This window comes from Bos taurus, chromosome 23 (assembly GCF_002263795.3).
Source record: "Bos taurus isolate L1 Dominette 01449 registration number 42190680 breed Hereford chromosome 23, ARS-UCD2.0, whole genome shotgun sequence".
In the NCBI taxonomy this organism is placed as follows: Eukaryota; Metazoa; Chordata; class Mammalia; order Artiodactyla; family Bovidae; genus Bos; species Bos taurus.
The window spans coordinates 18,039,794-18,049,852 of record NC_037350.1 but is presented as its reverse complement, the minus strand read 5'-3'; the positions used below and the strand labels follow the sequence as shown (position 1 = coordinate 18,049,852).

Sequence of the window (10,059 nt, the reverse complement as noted above, 5' to 3'; positions counted from 1 at the left end):
AAAGACAGAAGTATCTCTCTGATCACGTAAATGTCCTTGTCAGAGTGAAAATCTGAACTAATCTTGACAGCTCCAAAGCCCAGGCTCATCCCTCCACTCAAAACATAATTGTCAGCCTTTCTAAACCTTTGGTGTCTTGCTCTCTGATAGCTTAAGAGCCAGAAAGTGCTCAACTGTTCACAGTTTCTGACAGTTTCAATGCCTGCCGCTTTCTTCCTAGCTTAGTCAGAGACAGCTGACTTTCGGTTCTGGATATCCAGATGGTGTCTCTCTCCCCACCTCCACCCCATCCCTGGTCTCTTTATCTGTTGCTGCCAGACCCTCCCCTCTCCCCCCAGATCCAAGCCCAGCACCATATGAGGGAGAAGCCAGTGAGCTCTGGTCCAGAGGGAGATGCATGGACACCAAGCCTGGCCCTTAGCTATTGCTGTCACGTTGAACAGATCAAACCTACCATGGATTTGGAGATGTTTCCATCTCCCAAGGCCTTCCCTCTGTAAACATGTGCCTTATCTCTGGGTTACACACCCTTTGCTCCCTCGGAGTTGTTGCAAACAGTTTGTGAATCCATATGTCAGGTAACGTTGGTATGTCACATAATGGACATAAATAGAGAATATAACATACAACTTCTCAAATGTCTATAGATTAATAAAGGAGAAATTCATTTAAAAGTACTTTGTACTTTTCAAGCATAGCTTCTGTTATACAGGTATCTATGAAATGTTTTGCGCTTAAAAGAAGCCTTCCTACTTAAAAAAGGTTCTGTGTGTGTGTGTGTGTGTGTGTGTGTGTTAGTTGCTCAGTCATGTCCGACTCTTTGCAACCCCATGGGCTGTAGCCCACCAGGCCCCTCTATCCATGAAATTTTCCAGGCAAGAAACTGGAGTGAGTTGCCATTCCCTTCTCCAGGGGATATTCCCAACCCAGTGATCGAACCTGGGTCTCCTGCTTTGCAGGCAGATTCTTTACCGTTTGAGCCACCACAGAAACCCATTAAAAAAAGGTTAGGTGTCGTGGATTAAAATACTACAAAAGCTCCATCCCAACTTCAACATTCTCAGTTTCTAGATCTTCAGCTCATTCAACAGAGTTTTGCTGGATGCCTACCCCATGCCAGATTCTTTTCTAGGGGCTGCAGAGGTATCCATGAACATGGTAGACAAAAACCTCTGCCTTCCTGAAGCATATATTCTGGTAGGAGGAGAGAGACAATAATGAACAGGCAAAGGGTATTGTATGTTGCTGCTGCTAAGTCACTTCAGTCGTGTCCGACTCTGTGTGACCCCAAAGACGGCAGCCCACCAGGCTCCCCCGTCCCTGGGAGTCTCCAAGAAAGAACACTGGAGTGGGTTGCCATTTCCTTATCCAACGCATGAAAGTGAAAAGTGAAAGGGAAGTCGCTCAGTCGTGTCCAACTCTTCACGACCCCATGGACTGCAGGCTACCAGGCTCCTCCGGCCATGGGATTTTCCAGGCAAGAGTACTGGAGTGGGGTGCCATTGCCTTCTCCCGTATTATATGTTAAGGGCATAAAAATAAAATAGGGCAGGATAAGGGGAATTGGAAGTTTCCAGTGACTGGACACAGCTTTGAACACAGCAGTCAGGTGGACCTCATTGCGATGTGGCTTTGAACACGGGATTGATTGATTACGGGCTTTCCAGAAACATTGCCAAGCCAATGATTTCACTTTGGGTGGGCATTTTCAGATTTTGAAAGGGTAATGGGAGACGTTAAGGAGCCTGGGAGGGGGCGCTTTTTGGAACCCCACAAAGATTCTTCACAGACCACCACATAGGCACGGACTGTCCTCAGTTCAGGTCAGCATGGAAATGTGAAGGAACTGAATGACTTTGGTCCTTCCGTTACCTAAAAAGAAATGAGAGTTCCTTCCTAAATGCCCTCGTGCGGGAGAGTACGGGCCCCAACCTTGTCCCTGGTGGTTTCTTTAAGCAAGAGGCCAGACCCTTCACCATGAGGCCAGCTACACCCAGGCAGGCTGGCCCCGGGCACACTCTTGTTCCAGAGCCGCCTCCCTGCCCGACTGCACTCTCGCCATCCTCAGTCTGTCTCTGTTGCCTTGACCTCACCCGGCCTGGTGCCTCTGTCTAGGTTCCTACAACTCCAACAGCGGGGCCACATCCTTTTTTTTTTCCCGACTGGTCAAGCACAGATACAAATGCTCCAACTCCAAAAAAGCAAAAGTGTCTTTACAGGCCCCAGGCATTGTGAACCAGGAGTTGTCTGCACCTATTTCCCACTCCCAGGTCACTACCTTGTAGATTACAAGCCACGCTTTCTCTTTGGAAGGTTTTCTTTCAGCAAGAAACAAAGTCCCAAGATAGATCCATGAGAGGAGAGCAGGGGTGCTGGCTGCTCATGTGGCCCCCCTCCCACATGCTCCCTGTGGCAGAAGTGATTCAAACTGAGCCTCAGCAATTTCCCAGTTACTTCCCGGGACCAGTCAAACTTCAGAACTACCAATGCTCTTGGAGAAGGAAATGGCAACCCACTCCAGTACTCTTGCCTGGAGAATTCCATGGACGGAGGAGCCTGGTGGGCTCTAGTCCATGGGGTCGCAAAGAATCAGACACGACTGCATGACTAACACACACACACACACACACACACACACACACACACCAGTGTTCTGCCCACAAACACCAGGGGCCTTGCCTGTGCCCTTTGTGTCAGATAATTTGCCAAAAGCTCTACTCGCAATCCCCGCTTCCGGGGATCAGGTGGGCTTTCTGGGCCCAGGGGCACTGCTCAGTGGCCTGGAATGGAACCCACATAGGGAGAGCTCTCAGATATCTCTCTCTGGGGAAGGGAGACAAGGCTTGGAACACATGAGGGATCCGGAGCTGGAAAATGTCCTGGAAACAGCATCCCTTCAGAGCCTGGCTTCCAGTCCCCTCTCTAGCACATTTCAGTCTTGGTCTTGAATTTTTCAACATTTTTTTTCTTTATTATAACAGCAGTTGTCTGCTGATCATAAAAATTCAGGACAGTGGTCACATATAAACGGAGGTTCTGGGATGCTGGTAAATGCTCCCTTTCTTGACCTGGTGGTAGCTGAAAGGAAGCTGACTTCATATCCATTCAGTAAACAGTGTATATATGTTTTAAACCCTTTTATAAAGGTTAATTTTTCAATTTTATTTACGTACTTATTTCTGACTGCGCTGGGTCTTCGCTGCTGCACATGGACTTTCTCTAGTTGCAGTGCTGGGGGCCACTCTTCACTGCGGTGCTCAGGCTTCTCATTGCAGTGGCTTCCCTTGTTGCAAAACACAGGCTCTAGGCTTGTGCTTCAGTAGTTGGAGCTCATGGGCTTACCTGCCCTGCTGCATGTAGGATCTTCCTGGACCAGGGATTGAACCTGTGCCTCATGCATTGTTAGGTGAACTCTTAACCACCGGACCACCAGGGAAGTCCATACACTTCTCTATATGTACGTTATTTACCGCATATAAGAAAAGATGTTGACATGAAGACACCACCCCAGTCCTGGAAGGGCTATGGTGAACTTAGGGCCTCACAGGCGTGTGCTCCTGACCAGATGTCCTTTCTTCTTCTCCCCACCTCCATCCCCTCTCCTGCCCCCTCCTCCCTCTCCTCTTCCCCCTCCTCACCCATCCTTTGCTGTTGCTGCCCTTCTAGTTTCTCTTCCTCCCCACCTTCCTGCAGACATCACCGGTAACCCGCAGTCCCCCACGCCTGCCCTTTCTTTCTATCTTTGTCCGACATTGCTGACTTTCAGTTCTGGATACCCAGATGGTGTCTCTCTCCCCACCTCCATCACCCCCCCTCTTGTGTCTTTTTCTATCTGTTGCTGACAGACCCTCCTCTCTCCCCACAAAACCCCAACCCAACACCACATGAGGGAGAAGCCAGTGAGCTTTGGCCCAGAGAGAAATGAATGGAGACTTAGCCAGGCCCTTAGCCATTGCTGTCATGATGAACCCATCAGACCTACTTGTGGATTTGAAAATGTTTTCCTCTCCTAAAGGCCTTCCCTCTGTAAATAGGACTAAAACTGAGAGAGGCGAAAGGATGACTCAAACAAATGAGACTCACAGCACAGTCTCGGAGAGGAAGACTCAGTATCAAAATGCAATGTCAATCTCTCCTCGATTACTGTTTTAATTTAATGTATTCCCCAAGAAAATGCTGATGTGTATCTTTTGAACCAATTATATGATTCTAAATTTCATGTGAAGAAATAAATAAGTAGGAATAATATCAAAATAGCTGAAAAGAAGAGAAATGAAAAGGTTCTACTCTATCAGACGTTAAAACATATTCAGTGTTTCAAATGACTGAGGTACTGGCACATAAATAGATAAACCAATAGAGCAGAATAGAAAGATCACAAATGGGTCCAAATAACAGAATTTGTTATGATAAAGGTGGTATTTCAAATCATTGGTGAAGAAGCTAGATTATTCAATAAATGGCATTGGAATATTTTGCTAATAAGTTGGATAAAAGTAAACTTGGACTCCCTCAATTAGAAAATTTCAAAATTGATCCAAAACTTAAAAGATAATAAATCTATAAAACTGTGAGGAAGAGACATGGGGGAATTCTTTAAAAACCTGGGAGTTAGAGAAGGCTTTTCTAACTTTATTAGAATATCCATATTATAAAAAGTAAGTGTGATTTGATTATATAAAAATCAAAGCTTCTGTGCAGCAAAAAGACAAAAAACAGATTCTAAGCAAGAAGACTGTTTTTAAGTCAAACTAGGAATAAACTGAACTTCTATGGTGGCTCAGTGGTAAAGAATCCTCCTGCCAATGCAGGAGATGTGGGTTCGATCCCCGGGTAGTATTGACAAAGAGCTAATCTCTAATAAGTAAAGAGCTCCTTCAAATTATTAAGAAAAAGACAAACAACACAGTATAAAAATAAGTAAAGGATAGAAACAGAAAAAAAATTCTTTAAAGAACTACAAATCTCTCTTAAGCATTTGAAAACACATTAAAACCCACTCATAAAAAAAGAAATGTATTATAATCAACACCATTTCACTTTTGTCCTATCAGAATGACCAAAGTCTGAAAGTTTGAACACACGTTCTGTTCGCAGAATTGTGCAGAAAATGGCACTCTCACCTACAGATGATGGGAATAAAAATTGTCACAATAAACCTCGAGAGAGGGCAATTTAGTATCTGTCAAAATACAAAATGCATATATCCTTTGACACAGCAATTCCACTTTTAGGGACTTACCCTCCAAGTGTACTTGAATACCTGCAAGATGACATATGTGGAAGATATTCATTGCATGAAGATTTGTAATAGCAAATATTGGAAGCAACCTAAATGTGTATCAGTAGGGAACTAGTTAAACAAACCATGGCCTTCTTACAACATATACATCTGTTGAAAAGAGAGGCAGCCATCTTTACGCTCTTTGTTATTGAATGGGAAATACTTTCAAGATGTAAGAAGTGAAAAAAAGCAGGATGTAGCATAGTGTCACAGTATTCACAAGAAAAGCAAGGATAAAAATAATATGTATTTCAATTATCCCACAAGTTTCCAAAATAAGATCTAAGTGGGAATAATGAACTAACAACGGTGGTGACCTGTCAGAGGGAAGGGTGGGGTCGTGGGTGGAAGATGTCCTTTTATTCTCTACCTTTAAATACTCTTAATGTTTAAACCCTATTTTGTTGTTTTGTCACTCAGTCTTGTGCAACTCTTTGTGACCCCATGGACTGAAGCCCAGCAGGCTTCTCTGTCCATGGGATTTCCCAGGCAAGAATGCAGGAGTGGGTTGCCATTTCCTTCTCCAGGGGATCTTCCCCACCCAGGGATTGAACCAGCATCTTCCTGTATCTCCTGCATTGCACAGGCAGATTCTTTACCACTGAGCCATCTGTTTGACCCTTATATATGTAATCTATTTAAAAAATAAATTTAAAACAGTACAGAAAGAGAAAAACAGAACCAGCACTTACGTGGCTTCACTATAAAGGATGTGGCTGCAAACAGGCACACCCCAAAGAGGGCCCCAAAGCAGGTTGAGCAATGGCAGCCTGGTGAGAACTGGGAGCACCATCAGGGTAATGCATTCATTGCACACTTCGTTCTGCCATGTTTCATTTTGTGCAAAGTCTCAATGGTTTTATTGCCACTCATCTTCCTATCCGGAGAACCAGGCGTATGCCTTCCCAGAGACTCACTTTTATGGTCCCACCTCCCTGGTGCTGGGGGTCTTTCCCAAGGCTCACCCTTGCCTTACAAGTGTCCCAAGTTGGCCATGAGGCTAAGGCTATGGAAGAAGAAGCCAAAATTCTCCTTGAAACTCCCCCTTCTTTCCTTTCTTCTACCTCACCATCAACCTGGCCCCCTACCTAGATCTCTAAGAAGTGGGTAACTTCATCACCCCCTCCACATGTTCCCTTAACTTTCAACAGTCCTGTCTGCTTATTTTCTATTACCTTGGGCAAGTCTCTGTTACAGTTTGCTTATCTGTAAAATGGGAAGATGGCACCCCACTCCAGTACTCTTGCCTGGAAAATCCCGTGGATGGAGGAGCCTGGTAGGCTGCAGTCCATGGGGTCGCTAAGAGTCGGGCACGACAGAGTGACTTCACTTTCACTTTTCACTTTCATGCACTGGAGAAAGAAATGGCAACCCACTCCAGTGTTCTTGCCTGGAGAATCCCAGGAACGGGGGAGCCTGGTGGGCTGCCATCTATGGGGTTGCACAGAGTCGGACACACTGAAGCGACTTAGCAGCAGCAGTAGCAGCAAAATGGGAAGAATGGAAACTAAACTTCCTAGGGTTTTTCTGAAAAGCAAGTGATATTATGTAACTGAAAGGGCTATTTTGATGTAAATGATTATATTCATCAAGGCATTAAATGCTAGCAGCCAAGTAGACCTCCAACTCTCAATGACTTAGCACAAAAAAGGCTTATTTCTCCCTAGGAACATTCCAGTCCAGTTAGCCAGTCTTTGTCCATCTCACAGTTAGCCCACCTGGACTATGTGCTCTCCAGAATTGCTATAGCCTTTGGAGAAACCATCTCATCTCTGCCCTATTTGCCAACTCTCAGGATGTTAACTCATTAGCTGCTTTTCCTCCACCCACCTCCCACACAGGAGCCAGGCAGCCTTGCTGGGGTGAGCAGGGAGGGGGCAGCAGTCAAGATTCCCCTTAGCATGGGGCCAGGTGAGCCCCTTAGCTTGCTCTATCCAGGATAAGGCACCACCAGAGAGGAAAGCCACATGGCCAGACAAGTGGCACCAGGATCCAGGTCCGCAGGGACAACATCGTGGAGACCAGAGTGAGATGGAGCCACTGGGTCTCTTTGACCTTTGCCCCTGACTTCCCCTGCTACTATTGAGCCCGGCTCCCAGGGTAACTGCACCAGGTGGCCAGCTATTAGGGACACCTCGACACTTGGCGTGTGCATAGGACCGTGGGGTCTACGAGGGGCTGTCACAAAACTTATTCTCTTTTCCACAAAATCCCGTTGTAGGTGACCTCCTGCAGCCTTTAGTGAGAACCCAGAGGAGCCAGGAGAGGTTCAGGGGCCCGGGAGGCTTTCTTTGGGGCATCCTCACCTTTCTCTGGGAAGGTCACTTTCCCATTTGGAGGCCAACGTGGTAGTCAGGGTAAAAAATGGGAGGACAGCACGTCAGGGAGATGAAGCCGAGAAAACCAAAGCCAGTTCTCTCCCTGCCCAGCTCCAGTCCTCACATCCTCTCCTTCCCAGAATAGCCCAGGGGGCAAGGAAAGAGAAGGGCAGAGAAGGGCATCCTCCCGGGCTCCCTGCAGCTGCCGGCGGCCCCAGGACGGCCAGCTGCGAGGGCTGCTTCCTCTCCTGTGGGCACGTCCTCCCCACACTCCCAGGAGGGTGGTCCCCTCAGTCAGCCACGCAGGAGAGGGGCCCCTCCACATCCCAGGTGACCTCCTCCAACCTCCTGGGGCCTGAACCACCGGGCCCTCCCCTAAAGGCCGCACGGAGGGCTCCAGTCTCATGCCGTGTGAGCGTGGGAGGGTGGGGGCAGCTTTGCCCCCGGGATCCAGAGACTCCTGGGAAGTGTCCTGTCCCCAGGACACCCATCCTGGCTGCTGTCCTTCTTCAGTGCCCCGTGTGACCCCCGTGGCTCCCCCTCCCTTCCTCAGGGCACCACAGATCCACACCTGCTCTTGTGGCAGATGGCAGGGAAAAGATCAAGCCAGGAACCCACCCAAAGCCAGGGTGAGACCTCACTGCTCCAGAGGGCAGTGTGTGCCCAGCCAGCCACCAACACACACACACACACACACACACACACATACACTCACACTGTCAGAACAAGCATCATCCCCCCCAAGGCCTGGTCCTCCCTTTTGTCAGAGCCTTGCCTCCGTGGCCAAATTGTCTCTCCTTTCTAGGACAACCACCACCGCCACCTGCCAAGGACAGTTTCCAAATTCCTGGTTTCTTTATCAGGAGTGATTTTCTGGCAGACATCACAAAGAGGCAGAATCTCATGGTGGTCAGTGCTCTATAACAACCTAGAGGGGGTGGGATGGGATGGGAGGTGGAAGGGAGGTTCACGAGGGAGGGGATATATATGTACCTATGGCTGATTCATGTTGGTGTGTGGCAGAAACCAACACAATATTGAAAAGCAATTATTCTCCAACTGAAAATAATTTTTTTTTAATTGCAATGTGCTGAGTAGCAGGCAGAGCCTGGGTCATCTACTGGGTTTCATATGCCAGCCCTGCATCTGACTGGCCATAGAACTCTGACACTTACAGACCTTTCTCAGCCTGCTTCCTTGTCTGTAAAACCAGGACACTGCTATTACTTATCCCACAGGGTAACCACCCTTTGAGGATTGGATGGTGTAACACATATAAACCACTGCAAGGGTTTGAATGGTGGTTCCTGAAAGATGTACCTACGTGCTAATCGGCAGAATCTGTGAACGTGGATTTGTATAGAAAATGGGCCTTTGCAGATGAAATTAAGTTAAGGATCTCGAGACCATCCTGCATTATCAGAGTGGACTCTAAAGCCAATGACAAGCATCCTTAAGAGACATACAGAGAAGGGGCCATGGGAAGACACAGACAGAGGCTGGAGTGATACAGCCATGAGCCAAAGAGTGGCTGGAGCCACCAAAAGCTGGAAGAAGCCAGGAAGGACTCTCCCATTAGAGCTTTCAGGGGAGGAGGAGAGTGCCCAACCAGCACGAGTTCTGACTTCTGGTATCCAGAACTGTGAGAGAATAAATTCCTGTTATTTCCAGCCACTCAGTCTGTGAAATGTGAGCATTTGTAGAAAACACCATAGATCCCCAGTTTCCATGAAGATGGGTGACATCCTGGTTAGTTGATACCATGGGCACTGGAGTGTCTGGACCAAATAAGACAAAGGATTCGAAAGGGCTTTGTAGAATGGGGAGAACTCGGTGACTGAAAGCTACAATTTCAGTTGCTAAGTAACTCTTCTAGTTAACAGAAATATCAAGCATGGGTTTCTACTTTATAGAAGAATTGGTATCCATAACATTAAATCCATTTCGAGGGTGGAAAAAAAGTCACAAAATCCAGATTTGAAAACGACGCTCTGTGGGTGGGTCCGTGAGTTAGTGCTTAGGCCTCAGTTCCTATCAGTGAAATGGAATATACATGTGGTTCTCTTACAGGCATTTTAAAAAATATTTATTTATTTATCTATTCTGCTGCACCAGGTCTTAGTTGTGGGGCCTGCAAACTCTTAGTTGCGGAATATGGATTCTAGTCCCCCGCCCAGGGATCGAACCCAGGCCCCCTGCTTTGGAAGAGCAGAGTCTTAACCACTGGACCACCAAGGGAGTCCTGGGCCTCAGTGTTCCTATCAATGAAATGGGATTTGCAGCTGCTTCTCTTATCAGATCAGATCAGTCGCTCAGTCGTGTCCAACTCTTTGAGACCCCATGAATCGCAGCACGCCAGGCCTCCCTGTCCATCACCAACTCCCAGAGTTCACTCAGACTCACGTCCATCGAGTCAGTGATGCCATCCAGCCATCTCATCCTCTGTCGTCCCCTTCT

General features: G+C 47.3%; 1 non-coding gene across 1 annotated transcript; it reads right to left on the bottom strand.

Annotated features, from left to right (window-relative positions):
- Positions 1-9,767: 9,767 nt before the first annotated feature.
- TRNAG-UCC (transfer RNA glycine (anticodon UCC)) lies at positions 9,768-9,840 on the bottom strand. The gene has a single exon. It is a non-coding gene; the product is annotated as a tRNA-Gly (tRNA).
- Positions 9,841-10,059: the final 219 nt, after the last annotated feature.